This window comes from Psammomys obesus, unplaced genomic scaffold (genome assembly GCF_907164565.1).
Source record: "Psammomys obesus unplaced genomic scaffold, mPsaObe1.curated_primary_1811, whole genome shotgun sequence".
In the NCBI taxonomy this organism is placed as follows: domain Eukaryota; kingdom Metazoa; phylum Chordata; class Mammalia; order Rodentia; family Muridae; genus Psammomys; species Psammomys obesus.
In genome coordinates this window covers 39,420,245-39,434,914 of record NW_026593286.1, presented here as the reverse complement: position 1 = coordinate 39,434,914, position 14,670 = coordinate 39,420,245, and the positions used below count along the sequence as shown (strand labels likewise).

General features: G+C 36.5%; 1 long non-coding RNA gene across 1 annotated transcript in view; it reads right to left on the bottom strand.

Moving 5' to 3' along the window:
* LOC129683943 (uncharacterized) overlaps positions 1-13,210 on the bottom strand; it is a 45,043-nt gene extending 31,833 nt beyond the window's left edge. Inside the window, exon 1 of the long non-coding RNA XR_008721224.1 lies at positions 13,122-13,210. This is a non-coding gene — a long non-coding RNA (uncharacterized LOC129683943). The remainder of the gene's footprint in view (positions 1-13,121) is intronic.
* Between the last annotated feature and the right edge of the window lie 1,460 nt (positions 13,211-14,670).

The following is a 14,670-nucleotide window of genomic DNA, read 5'->3' as shown; positions in this document are numbered from 1 at the left end:
AAACAGGAAGGTTGGAAGTCAAAATATCTTATTTACAGATCATATGATTATATACCAAATTGACTAAAAATTCCAGAAGCAATCTCCTACAACTAATCAACACTTTCAGAAGAGTAGTAGGATACAAAATTAACACACAAAATTTAGTAGCTTTTCTATGTACAAATGATGAATAGATAGACAAGAAATCAGTGAAATACCTTTCACAATAATCTCTAAAAATATAAAATAACTTTAGTTAACTCTAAATAAGCAAGGAACGGGTTTTATGATAAGATTTTTAAAACATTGAAGAGAGAAATTGAAGAAGACAGCAGAAAATCTAAAGATCTCCCATGCTCATGAATCATGAATAACACAATAAAAATGGCCATACTACCGAAAGCAATCCACAGACTAAAGGCAAGCTACAACAAAATTTTAACACAATACTTCACAGCCTGAAATGGCAATTTGCATCTTCATATGAAAGCATGCATGCTCACACACACACACGCACACACACATGTCTGAATAACTAAAATAAATGTGAATATTGAAAGAACTGCTGGTATTGTTACCATTCTTGATTTCAAACTGTACACAATGTTGGCACAAAATAGGACATGTTGATGAATGGAATAATAGTAAAGACCCAGACTTAAATCAAACAGTTATGAACCTTGGTTTTTTTTTTTGTTTGTTTGTTTGTTTGTTTTTGTTTTATAAAGAAGCACACAGAAAAAATATAGCAATTTCAAAACGGTGCTGGTCAAAATGAATGACTACATGTAAAGAAAGGAAAAGAAAACATCCTTATCACCCTTTGAAAAACTCAAACCCTAATGGATCAACGACCTCAACCTAAGGCAAGATATCCTGATGCTTAGAAGAGAAAGTGAGGAGTAGTGTTGAACTCTCTAGCAGAAGACAGGACTTTCTCAACAGAACACCAATATCATAGTCTCTAAGAACAGCAATTGGTAAATGGGATCACATGGAACTGAAAATCTGTATGGCAAAGGACACCATCATTCTGACAAAAACTAAAATTGGGGGTTCCAAGGTAGTGTGACCAGTATGTACTGCATCTATGGGGCAGAATATCAGAGACTGCAAAGGTGGTGGGTAAACAAGCAGCTGGACCAAAAACACCACCTTTGTTCTTTCCAGATGGGAGGGAATATCCAAGAATTTGGGGACTATTTTATCCACACCCATCTCCCCATGGCCATCTCCTGAGTACAGGAGTCATGAACTGTGAGCCCTTGTCCTTTCTGCATACTCAAGAAAGTGCAGACCCCCTGGTCCAGGGACCCTTTGATCCAGCAGCCAGACATCTAATCCCTCCCACTTCTCTGAAGATAACTTCTGGATTTGAGGGACAGTATCCCAACCTGCAAACCAGGGTTCAACTGGTCCCTCTGTGAAGACAAGATAGACAATAAGAATCCTATTAATCCTTGATCCAATATGTCAAAGCCAGGAAGAATTTGAATCTCAGGTGTACAGTGTCTAGTAGACCTATAAGCCACAGCTCAGCTGCCATCTGAGGAATCAGATCTCTATAGCCACCTCAGGAAGATACTCTTTTCCCCTAGCTTCCACCTGAGATGCCTGTGTCCCTGTCCGTGAAGGTACCCTCACCTGTGCCACCTGTGCTTACGCCAACTGCATCCATCTGAATCACCCTTGCTTTAGGGCATCTGTGCCCACACCCGTATTTCTGATATACCCATTGCAGTATGACTGCATACAAAATGCCAGCACCCATTCTTGTTCCCCTGGACCTCTCTTTTCATCTTGAAGACTACTCCAGACTCCAGGGACAGGTGGATTCAGGCTTCAATCAAGGTTCAAGGAACAACAGTCAAGGCTATGGACAACCAGATAGCTAAAGGCAAGCATAAGAACACAATCAACAAAACCAAAACATCATGGCACCATCAGAAAACAATGAATATTGTAATGCAGCTGAAGCACAGGAAAATGACCTTAAATCTATGCTTATGCAGTTTTTAGAGGCATATGACGAGGAAAGGAACAAATATCTCAAAGAAATACAAGAAAATAAAACCAAACAAATAGAGGCCATCAAGGACAGACAGGAAACCACAATCAAACAGGTGAAAGAAATGAGTAAATCTGTTGAAGACCTGAAAACAGAATTAGAATAAATAAAGAAAACAAACTGAGAAAATCCTGGAGCTGGAAAACTTACAGAAGAGATCAGGAACCACAGAGGTAAGCATACAAGAAATTGAGGAGAGAATCTTAGGCATTGAACATATAGTTGAAGAAATCCATACATTGCTTTAAGAAAACAAACAAACAAACAAAAAAAAACCAACAACAAAATTCTTGATAGAAAACATCCAAGAAATCAAGGACAACATGAAAAGATGAAACCTAAGAATAATAGGAATAGATGAAAAAGAAGATTCTAGATTCCCAGGTGTAGAAGGTATTTTCAAGAAAATCATAGAAGAAAATTTCCCCAACCTAAAGAATAAGGTGATCTTAAACATAAAAGAGCCTTACAGAACACCAAATAGCCCAGACCAGAAGAGAAATTCCTCCTGTCACATAATAATCAAAACACTAATTTTATAGGACAAAGAAGAAATAGTAAAAGTGACAAAGAAAAAAGGCCAAGTAACATATACAGGTAGACCAATCAGAATCACATCTCACTTCTCAACAGAGACTATGAAAGCAAGAAGGGCGTGGGCAGATATCATGCAGACACTAAGAGACCACAAATGCCAATCCAGACTACTATACCCAGCAAAACTTTCCATCACCATAGATGGAGGAAACAAGATATTCTGTGACAAAACTAAATTTAAACAATACCTATGTACCAATCAAGCCCTACAGAAGATACTAAAATAGAAAACTTCAACTTAAAGATGTCAACTATACCCAGAAAAACACAGGATATTGATAACTTTACAATAGCAAAACCTAAAGAAAACCAGCATCCAAAGTATCTCTACCCACTCAAAAATAAAAAGAACTATCAGTCATTTGTCACTAGTATCTATCAACACACATGGACTCAACTCTCCAATTATAAGACAAGGGAAAACAGAATGGTTGTGGAAACAGAATCCAACATTCTGCTGCATTCAAGAAACACAGCTCAGCAGCAAAGATAGACAGCACCTTAGAGTGAAGAATTGGAAAAAGGTTTTTCAATCAAACAGACCCAAGAATGGAGCTGGCATAGCAACCCTGATATATAATAAGATACACATTCAACCAAAATCAATCAAAGAGATGAGGAAGAACACTTCATTGTCATCAAAGGAAAATTCCATCAAGAGGACATGACAACCCTAAACATCTATGCCCCAAATACAAGGGTCTCTGAGTTCATAAACAACAACAACAATAACAACAAACATTGTTAAAGCTTAAATCACACATTGATCACAAAACATAATAGTGGGAGACTTCAACATCCCTCCCACTCTCAATAATGGAGAGAACATTGAGAGAGAAGCTAAATAGAAAATCAATGAAATCAATGAAGTTGTAAATCAAATGGACGTAATAGATGTCTACAGAACTTTTCACTCAAACGAAAACAAATATACTTTTTTTTCTCAGCACCACAGAGAACTTTCTCCAAAACTGACCGTATAGTCATTCACAAAGCAAACTTCAACCAATACATAAAAATTGAATTAACCCATTAATCTTTATCAGATAACCATGGACTAAAGCTAGAATTCAACAACAACAGAAACAACAAAAAGCATTCAAGCATATCGAAGCTGCACAATTCCATGCTCAATGATCACTGCATGAGGAAAGAAATAAAGAAATTAAAGACTTCCTAGAAGTCAATGAAAATGAGGGCACAACTTACCCAAACTTATAGGACATAGTGAGAGCAGTGCTAAAAGTTCATAGCACTACATGCCTTCAGAAAGAAATTGGAGGGATCACATATTAGCAACTGAACAGATCACTTGAAGGCTTTTTAGTAAAAGAGAGAAGCAAACATACCCAAGAAGAGTAGACCATAGAAAATAATCAAAGGCAGGGCTGAAATCAATAAATTAGAAACAAAGAGCAATACAAATACTCAATGAAACCAAGAGTTGGTTCTTTGAGAAAATCAACAAGACTGACAAAGCCCTAACCAAACAATCTATAAGAAAGAGAGACTATACTCAAATTAACAAAATCAGAAATGAAAAGGGAGACATAGACACAAAGGAAATCCATAGAATCATTAGGTCTCAGTTCAAACCTGTCTTCCACAAAACTGGAAAATCTAATGGAAAGGAAATGGACAATTTTCTTGATAGATTTCACCAAGCCAAGTTAAATCAGGAGCAGGTAAAGAGTTTAAACAGCCCTATAAGACTCAAAGAAAAAGAAACAGTCATCAAATGTCTCCCAACCAAAAAAAAAAAAAAAAAAAAAAGGCCAAGGCCAGAAGGTTTTAGCTCAGAATTCTACCAGACTTTCAAAGAAGAACTAACTCTTCAAATTATTCCACAAAATAGAAACAGAAGGAATATTACAAAACTTGGGAAAAGATTGTCACCAACACTGCATCTCATATCCAGAATATATAAGTAACTGAGGAAGTTAAACACTAACAAACCAAGTAATCCAATTAAAAAATGGGACCTAGAACTAAGCAGAATTCTCAGCAGAGGAATATCGAATGGCAGAAAAACACTGGAGGGGACAGGAGCTCCACAAGGAGAGCAACAGAACCAAAAACCTGGACACAAGCTTGTTTTCTGAAACTGCTACTCCAAACAAGGACCATGCATGGAGATAGCCTAGAACCCCTGCACAGAAGTAGCCCATGGCAGCTAAGTGTCCAAGTGGGTTCCCTAGTAATGGGAACAGGGACTGTCTCTGACATAAACTCAGTGGCCTGCTCTTTGATCACCTCCCCTTCAGGGGGGTACAGCCTTACCAGGCTACAGAGGAAGACAATACACCAACTCCTGATGAGACCTAATAGACTAGGATCAGATGGAAGGGGAGGTAGACTTCCCCAATCAGTAGACTGGGGAGGGGAATGAGAAGGGCATGAATGGAGAAAAGAGAGGGAAGGTGGGATTGGGAGGGGACAAGGGAGAGGGACTACAGGTGGGATACAAAGTGAATAAACTGTAATTAATAATAAATAAATATTACAAAAAGAGAAATGTTTAACTTATTTAGTTATTCGGGAAACTAAAATCAAAACGACCCTGAGATTTCACCTTAAATTAATCAGAATGGCTAAGATAAAAACCTCGAGGGATGACACATGCTGGAGAGGTTGTGGAGAAAGGGGAACACTTCTCCATTGCTGGTGGGAATGTAAAATTGTACAACCACTTTGGAAATCAATCTGGCACTACCTCTGAAAATTAGGAATAGTGCTACCTCAACATCCAGCTATACTACTTCTGGGCATATATACCCAAGAGACTCTCCACTATTCAATAAGGACATTTGCTCAACTACGTTCATAGCAGCTTTATTTGTAATAGCAAGAATCTAGAAACAACCTAGATGTCTCTCAACAGCGGAATGGACACAGAAAGTGTGGTACATTTACACAAAACTCATTCTATAAAGCCACAATCACCCTGAGAACTCAATGAAAAATAACTCAACAAAGAAAATTTCAGACCAATATCCCTCATGAACATTGATGAAAAATACTCACTAAGATTCTTGAAAACTGAATCCAAGAACATATCAAACACATCATCCACCATGATCAAATAGGCTTCATCTTAAGGGATGGAAGGATTGTTCAACATATGAAAATCCATCAATGTAGTCTACCATGTAAACGAACTAAAAGAAAAAAAAAAGTCACATGATATTCCCATTAGATGCAGAAAAAGCCCCTGACAAAATCCAACATCTCTTCATTATAAAAGCCTTGGAGATACCTGGGACACAAGCCTGTACCTAAATATAATAAAGGCCATATAGAGCAAGCCGATATCCAACATCGAACTAAATGGAGAGAAACTCAAAACAATTCCATTAAAATCAGGGACAAGGCAAGGCTGCTCCCTCTCTCTGTATCTCTTCAATATAGTACTAGACTTTCTAGCTAAAGCAGTAAGAAAACTGAAGGAGATCAAATTGATACAAATTTGAAAGGAAGAAGTTAGAAAATCACTATTGGCAGATGACATGATAGTACAGATAAGCAACCCCCAAAATTACATCAGAGAACTCATGCACTTGATAAACTCTGTTAGCAAAGTAGTTGGATACAAGATTAATTTTAAAAAAATCAGTAGCCCTCCTGTGTACAAATGACAAACAGTCTGAGATGGCAATTGGGGAAACCACACCCTTCACAGTTGCCACAAAAGTATAAAGTACTCAGGGTTAACTCTAAAGAGGGAAGTCAAAGACCTATGTGACAAGAACTTCAAGTCCCTAAAGGAAAAACAAAAATGAAGAGGGTACCAGAAGTTGAAAAGTTCTCCTGTGCTCATAGATCAGTAGGATTAACATAGTTAAAAAAAAAAAAAGCAATCTACAGATTCAATGCATCCCCCATAACAATACCAACTAAATTTTTTACAGACCTTAAAAGAACAATTTTAAACTTCATATGGAAAAACAAACAAACAAAAAACCCAGAATAGTTAAAAAAAAAATCAATACACTAATAGAACATCTGCAGGTATCTCCATACCTAACCTGAAGATACTATACAGCAATAGTAATAAAAAATTAAAAATAAAAACAACTGCATGGTACTGGCATAGAAATAGACTGGTGGATCAATGGAATTGAACTGAAGATCCAGAAATAAACTCACATAATTATGCATACCTGATTTTTGTCGAAGGGAACAAAACCACACATTGGAAAAAAAAAGGCAGCATCTTCAACAAATGGTGCTGCTCTAACTGGATGTCTACATGTAGAAAAATGCAAATAGATCCATATTTATCACCCTGCACAAAACTCAAGTCCAAGTGGATCAAAGACTTCAACATAAAACCAGATAAACTATATCTGCTAGAGGAGAAAGTAGATAAGAGCCTTGAACTCATTGGCAGAGGAGACAACTTCCTGAACAGAATAACAGTTCAGGCTCTTAGACCTATAATTAATACATGAGACCTCTTGAAACTGAAACACTTCTGCAAAGCAAAAGACATTGTCAATAGAACAAAACAGCAATGTGCATATTGAGAAAAGAGCTTCACCAATGGTATATCTGACAAATGCCTAAATCCAGAATATTTAAAGAACTCAATAAATTAAATGCAAACAAAAAGAATAACCCAGTGAAAAATGGGATACAGAGTTAAACAGAGAATTATCAACAGAGGGATCTAGAATGGTAAAGAAGCACTTAAGGAAATGCTCAATGTCCTTAGTCATCAGGGAAACACAAATCAAAACTACTCTGATATTCCATCTTACACCTGTCAAAATGGCTAAGATCAAAATTTTAAGTGACAACACATGCTGCGGAGGATGTGGAGAAAGAACACTCCTCCATTCCTGGTGGGAATGCAAGCTTTTTTCCCATTTATTTGTTTGTTTGTTTGTTTGTTTTTATTACAATTTATTCATTTGTATGCCAGCTGCAGCCCTGTCTCTCACCCCTTCCAAATCCTACCCTCTCTTCCTCTTCTCCTCCCATGCCTCTCCCCCAGTCTTCTGATAGAGAAGGTCTGCTTCTCCTTCTATCTGAAACTTTTACAACCACTTTGGAAATCAATCTGGCACTTTCTCAGAAAACTGGGAATAGTGCTATCTCAAGACCCAGCTATATTGGGCATATATCTGTTAGATGTTCTACCATAAAACAAGGAGAATTGCTCAGTCATGTACATAGCAGCTTTATTCATAATAGCCAGAAGCTTGAAACAATCAAGATGTCCCTCAACTGAAGGATAGATAAAAAAAAAAAAAAAAAAAAAAATCTGTGGTACATTTACACAATGGGATACTATACAAAAATTAAAAACAAGAAAATCATGAAATTTGCAGGCAAATGGATGGAACTAGAAACAATCAGACTGAGTGAGGCATCACAGACCCAGAAAGAAACAAATGGTACATACTTGCTTATAAGTGGGTTTTAGTTATATAGTACAGGATTGACATGCTACAATGCACAGACCCGGGAAGATAAGCCTGATGGGCATCTTAGGCTTCATTTCAGTCTACTACTTAAGGAAGTGGGGCATATCTCTGACAAACACTATCCTGACTGCTTTTTGATCAGTTGTGCCTGAATGTACTTCCCTCCCAGGCCACGCGGGGTGGGGGGAGTAGGACTCTGTCCTCAAGTGGATAGATGACCTAGGATATTCTGAGGAATAGGGAGGAGGGATGCAAGAGAGAGGATGGGACTGAGAGGAGAAGAGGGAGGGGCCTATGCCTGAGATGTAAATTGAATAAATTAATTAAAAAACTAAACATGAAGAAAACAGCATAATTAAAATTTGGTAAAAAGGTGAACAGACTATTTCAAAAGAGATAACCCAAATCATGAAGAAGCTCCAAAAGGAATATTTAACATTACTAGTCATCAAGGAAATACAAATCAAAACCAGTTTGATATTTCATCTTACAGTCAGAATGGTCAAAATCAATAAAGCAAATGACTGTTGTTCATCTATTTCTGGTGTGCATGCAAACTTGTACTACTATTGAAATCAGTGTAGTAGTTCCTCAGGAATATATCTATCCTTATACACCTATACAGCTTTTGAGCATATACAATAAGTGTGCTTCATCCTATTACAAACACAGTTGTTCAACCATGTTGTACACAATGTATTCATAATAGCTAGCTACTGGAAACAAACGAGATGTCTGTAAATGGATGAGCTGGTGAATCAACTACAGTATATTTATGCACTAGAGTATTGCTCAGCCATTACAAACACAATCATTAAATTCATAGGAAAATGGATGAAACTAGAAAAATAAATCTTGAGTGAGATACCCAGATCAGGAAAGACAAATATTGTTTTATTCTACCTGTTCAGTATGTTATAAGCAAGCTATAAAGTATATAACCGCTGAGATTAGGTATGGATTAAGACATTTGTGGTGGTGGTGGTAGGAAATAGAATAGATAGTAATCAGTGGAGTGTGGGAAGGGACTGGGATTTGAGGAGCAAATGGGAAGGATGAAGAAAGAGGAAAGCACAGCAAAGAGTATGAGAGGAACAGCTAAAACCAAAAGGCCACTTGTCAGGCTGTATGGAAACATAATACAGTAGAAGCTTTCTAAAAATATACATATATAAAGGTGAATCTGAAAGAAATTACCAAATAACAGGGTTGAGTGGACCCCTCCTGGATACCTTATGCTACAACTTCTGGTACTGGGGATGTTTTACCTATAATAAAATTGTAGGCTAAATTTGTCCCATAGCAATACCCAAACAACCCAGGCTATTGCCAAAGCTGTTGTGTGGAATATACCTATACTGACACCAAAGCCCTGTTGCTGAAGACAACACCTACACAGCCCATCAAAACAAAGAAATTGAGCTGGTTCCTGCCTCGTACCTTTACCCTTATGGACTAGTGTTCATCGTACTTATAGGGATTCTGAATGTTACCAAAAGAGAAAGATAAACTCTAACCCACCTGTAATCTACAACAATGAGCTGTCTGCAAGCAAGCCAGTGCAATAGTGACACAAAGCTTGGTTACCCCAATAAGCTTTGTGAAAGCTTGAGATAGGGGCCAGCTCAATTTCTTGGATTTAAGGACCACTTTACTAACTGGAACATGCCTGAGGCTGTTTAGTTAGTCAAGAACCTGAGACTAAATAGACCAAAGACCTCTACTGTTCTGCTTAAAGTGCTTAGTGAAATAACTCCTCACAACATTCTGATCTTAAATGGGGTGTCTCACAAATTCTTCCCAAGCTCAGCAAATGTTGTGGATGATGAGGTGGAAAGAGTAAGCATGATGGGGGACACCAAAGGAAACAAGGCTTCCTAAACACAAAAGGACCAATGCACATACGAACCCAAAGAGAATATGAAAGCCTTCATGGGACCTGTATGGATCTAAAGCTGATGAGGTTCCAGCATTGAAAAAACGAGGACACAAGCCCACATCAGTAACCCAGGATCTATCTCCAGCTGATGAATGCTCACAAATAAAAAAATCTGTTTTCCTTCAGAAAGTCTCACTAGGTATACATACCCAGGTCCTATCCCAGTAGTAGATGGCCAACACAGACCAAACTCAATGGCACCTTGGGCTATTCTTTGTCCAGTAATGTCTAGTCATGCACTTATCTATCTATTTATTTTTAATTTTTGTTTTTATTTTATTGCTTTTTTGTTTTTTCTTTCTTACAGATCCTTTACATATTTATTATGGCTTCCGGCTTATTTACTTATGAGATTTCTGTGTTTGTGAATGTGTGTGTCTCTGCATCTACATCTTGTGCTTTTTATCTGCCTTTTTCTTGTTTGTTTTGCACCATTCTGATTTGTTTCTGGTTTAATTTATTTTATTTTACTTTATCATATGTTTATTAATATTCTTTAGATGGATGTTTTTTCTGAGAAGAAGCAGAAAGGAAGTAGATTTGGATGGGAGGAAAGATGGGGAGAATCGCATTGGCAATGAAAATTGAAACCATAATCAAAATACATTATATGAAAAAAATTATTTTTTTAATTTTAATTTTATTTTTAGTAATTACAGTTTATTCACTTTGTATCCCAGCTGTAGTCTCCTTCTCCACACCCTCCCAATCCTACCCTCCATCCTCTTCTTCTCCCATGCCCCTCCCCCAGCCCAATGATAGCCTATCATGTCTCATCAGGACTGGCTGCACTTTTTCCTCTGTGGACTGGTAAGGCTTCTTCCCCTCAGGTGGAGGTGATCAAAGAAAACCTTTTAAATTATCAATACATTGACAACAACAACAAAATCACCCTTTTGTGTCTAAATCATAATTGTCATAAATCCTAGAAATTTCAGAGGAGTTTATTAAAAACATTATAAGAGTTGAATTAATTCTCTTCTCAAACATAGATAGATAAAAGTAAAACTATAAGCCAAAGAAGACAAAGCACATATCATATATTGATAATCATTTTCAAAATTAATAGCTCATTTACTTATTTATATTAGAGTGAATTAGTAAATAATAGTGCATTTTACACAATGGATCAATATACAGAAATGAACAGGAGTAAAACCACACATATGTAATTAGAGGAATTAATCTCACAGTATCATCAAGATTCTGCTTCTTCATAGCAATGTGTAGTGCCTGAATTTAATTATTTAATCAGGTAATCTACAATCAGGACAGTGGATATTTTTAATAGATATTGTTCCAAAAGGCCATAACAGAATCTAATGTTTTAAAAGTCATTAAACTTCTTTTTGATGGAATATTGTTCATGGCATCCCTGTAAGTCTTTATGGAATTATATACTGATATAACTCTGTGTCTCTGTGTTACAAGTCAATCTTACAAATAAAGTGAGAAAGACACAGAGAATCTCTCTCTCCCTCTCTTTCTCTCTCTGTTTATCTGTCCCTCATATACATGCATATATACATTCAAAAACATATATACATGTATATATATGTGTGTATCCAAACAGAAAATATGCAAAAACAACAAAAGCAACAAATATATTATATGAAGACAGTGTTCTATTTTGTGGCAAGCCATGAATAAGTTTGGTATCTTTGAATTCTAGAGTACTCCAGGAAAAGGATGATGAGAGATTGCACTTATTGGCTGTAATTTAGAAATGGAAGAAAATGTATCTAGGAACTGAATTGGGAAACTTTGAGATTTAGTACTTTGGATAATGTAAATGACAGTCAATAGAAACAGTTTGCTTTTGACTGCACTGATAAACTATGCCAATCTGTAACCAATTAAAAATTATTTTTGTACTCAGTGTACTGGGATAATATGCAAAAATAAACAGTGACATTTCTGTAAGGTTTTTATTTCATCAACCACATTTTAATTTTCTTGTCATCTTTCCACAATGTACATCATTCATGTGTTTTGATGCCTTCATATTCTACATAAAGATGTAATGCTGTGCTTCATATCATCCACATTGAAAAGTCAGGGTTATTTAAAGTATGATTGTTACTTTTGACAGGCCAGAATTTTAGGAAAGAAATCGTCTGACTTTAAATAACTAATTAAATTAGCATTTGCATCATCCAACATACATTTTAAGAATATGTCTATCAGCAGGTCTATTTCCTCTGCATTGGTCCAAATTATTATACTTGCTAGTGTAATGTAAATTATGGTTTGGAATTGATTGACAACTCAATCCTGTTTCTAAGGGTTCTTTTTCAAAATGCTTGACTGTGAAGTTTTAATAATCTGTGTCTTTTCTCTGTCTATACATATAGAATATGGTTCTTGATTATTTTGTTAACACATTTATATGAAAAAGGAAGCTTTGAGTCATTTCAGCTTCAGTATGTCTTACTATTGAGCATATCTAGACATCAATTGTTTTAACTAACTTCTCAAAAATAGTTGACTGCATTTTCAATAGGTTGTTATTTAAAACATACTTACATTAGTAACAATTACATCAGATTATATAAGCATATACTTTTTCACCTATCAATGCCACCATTACAAAGCCACACACATCAGTGTAACATCAGTGTAAATCTGCTGAGATATCCTTACATAATCCTCACCAGCAGAAAACATTCCTTTATGTTATTTAATGAGGTGTTTGGCAGAGAGTATAATTAATGTCCTCACTTTCTTTTAATAACACTTTCCTGAAATTCCAATTGCCTAAAGTAATAGTTTGTTATGTAATACAAAATTAATACACGCAAGAAATTGAATTTTTACAGAGAATTTGTGATCAGCTGTAGTAAGGCACTATGTGTTACACTATAAGCTAGAATGGTGCTTTGGAGAATTGGGTACTGGGATCCACACTTTAGAGAGCTGTGACGAGGGCACTACTCTTTAGGATTAATATCTTCATATCAAGGGCACATTTTGATCAGTTACAATTCTTTCCGTTGGGGGGAAAGCAATTTCTACAGAGATAATCATTTTCTGAGAAGCTGAATTCTCACTGTTTTTCTACAAAAAAGTTATGCTAGTAGATATATGCATAGTAATTTTCACCCACCTTGTGTGCTTTTTCTCTTCCTTGTAGGCTGAGAATAATTGAAGCATATTCAGTGATACCTTCAGATGATCTCCATAAAATAAAATAGGTGTTCCCTTTGGACATTTGAATTGTGTTTGCCTGCTTTTTCATTTTCTGTGAATGGATCAAAGTCCTTACTGTGGCACCGTCCCAAAGTCACAAATGTAGCACAGAGAGATCTTTTTGCAATGGATTAAGTAAGGACGAACTTCAAACCTAGTACATAAGGTCATTGTAAATATCCTCTATATCAAAATATTATATTTGAGGGAAACTGGCAGGGTGTTATTAATTAGTAAAACATCTGATTTGTAAAGGATCTTGGTAAAATTTTAATCTTCCAGGTTCAAATCAGAGGGCAGTTTGGAGAGAATCTTTCTCTTTTTTCCCAGAGGCTCCTCAGACTACCTCTCAGAATCATTAGTTCAATACACTAAAAGACAACATTCAAGTCAGTGAGTCATGTGTTTTCATAGTATTAGAAGCAGAGTAAAATGCAGAAAAAAATTACAGTGACAGACTCAAGAGGCATATTTGCAGGTTGTATGTGTGGAGGAGGTGCTAACCTAAGAAGCACATTTCTGAGTTCATTCTTTTCTTTAAAGTTTTCACCGCTTCTAGAGTAGATTATGCAGATAAGGAACAAGAACATCATGAGGCAGGTGGGCCAAAAGCTAAGTGTTCACATCTTAGTCATCAAAGCAGCGTGTGCCATTGGCGAACTCTCCTAGTGTGGACCGCAAGTTAATCCAGACGTTTGTTGGCAGCGCCATAGATCTGTGCCCACATTGCCCAAGCACATGCTGCAGAGATTTTTGGTTGTGCATTTTTGTGGTTGGGGCTGAGTGGCTCTGCATCAGATTCTTTGTGTTTATGTTATTGCTGTTAGCTTGGTGGGTCTGTTGACCTTCTAGCTGTAGGAACAGGTGTATGTCTGACTCTTGCCTGCTGTTTCTCTATTGGATTTAATATAAGGGCCTACGCCTTGACTTATTGAATCTTGTGTCCTGTTTGGCTGTTGTTTCTTGGAGACCTGCTCCAAGATGAAATGAAGATAGAGTGAACCTGAGCAAAGGTGAGGTGGGAGGAATGGATGAAGGTGAAACTGTGGTTGAGATATACTGCATTAGAGTAGAATCTATTCTCAATTCAAAAGATGAAGAATATTAAAAATATGAAGAACAAGGACCTGAACAAGAAGAAAGGTCTTATTTTATGAAATAAAAACTAAACAACAACAACAAAAACCAACCATCCAAACAAAAACCAAAAAATTAACATCTTGAAAGGGAAATGTATTTTCTGTTGCTTCAACACACCAAATAGTCTCTCAGTAAGCTAATACTTCCATGATAAAAGTTCACTTTCCATACTTGTTTGGTGTACTTTTAAGTGACTGTTTTAAACAACTGCTTTTGTGTGGAAGAATTTTCTGGGGAATCTTCTTTCTGAAGAATTTTTTAAAATAATACCTTCTAAGATGGACTGAATGGGGGGGACAAAGAGGAGATGAGGGAGGGAGGGTGGG